Below are 1,076 nucleotides of genomic sequence, written 5' to 3' on the forward strand. Positions count from 1 at the left end.
ATGAGTGTTGTGTATTCGTAAGGATAAACTAAGAAAACGATGTATTGGTTGAAGTGTGTTGATTTCCGTATGCGACGCAAACAAAACTACAATTGTATGAGAGGTCACCGTTGTAATTCCTCGAGGAATAATTTTTGCCATCCGTAGATATATATGCCTCATCCAATGTTAGAGGTTGTATTAAATCTCCAAGTTTTGTGTGCAGGCAGAGATCGCCTCTGGGAAATCCAGGGTTTTTGACTGGATTGTTATTCCTGTGCAATCTGGTAACTAACCCAAAGCGGGGAGCTCGTAGAGCGTCAGTTTTGTTTGTACGCAGAAGGTCATGAGTTCCCTTATGTGTATGGTACCGGTAGTGTGGAGGTGCCTACATCGTTGCCATATACTGCCCCTTTGTCGGGAGATGAGAAGAAAGCCGCTGCCAAATCCTCGGAAAATGGGTACGTTCCCAATCGACAACGCAGCTGCAACGTAGCATTCACTAGGACTTTACCCGAGAAACCCAATCGAATATATTTTAGGCTATCAAGTGTACGTAGGAGATTGGGTACTTCGGCAAGGTTTCAACTTTTATCCAAGTAGGCAATACCAGTCATACCTGTATCTTCCACGCGTGCCGCAGCAACTAGAACTGGCATTTCATTCCTAAACCCCGTGCGACTCGCAGGATATGACTCACCCACGATTGGTAGGCGCCACAACATGAGGGTGCCCAGGCTGTGGCACCTACTGTGGTTTCAATCTTCGGCAAGCCATATTCTGCGAGTCGCACGGGGATTTGTGTGTAAACATGTGTACGACGCGCGAGATCCATTGGGCTCCTTGGGACATCCTTACGCTGTTGGATCTGTCCATTGTCCCAATCATGTCCAATATACAGTGCATACATGCGTTGAACAACGGGTTTAGCTCAGGCAACAAGCAGCTCAAGTTCGTGCAATGCGTGTCGCTGTTGCGAATTTGCCATTCGAAATTGAAGACTCGTGGGAGCCGGCGGCCAATTTGTTGGAAGACATTCCAATTGAGTTCAAGCGCTACGTGCGCTCAAACAAGGCCGTTTCCCAAGTCAAGACGAA

The sequence above is a fragment of the Aphanomyces astaci genome, assembly GCF_000520075.1.
Source record: "Aphanomyces astaci strain APO3 unplaced genomic scaffold supercont1.88, whole genome shotgun sequence".
Lineage (NCBI taxonomy): Eukaryota > Oomycota > Saprolegniomycetes > Saprolegniales > Verrucalvaceae > Aphanomyces > Aphanomyces astaci.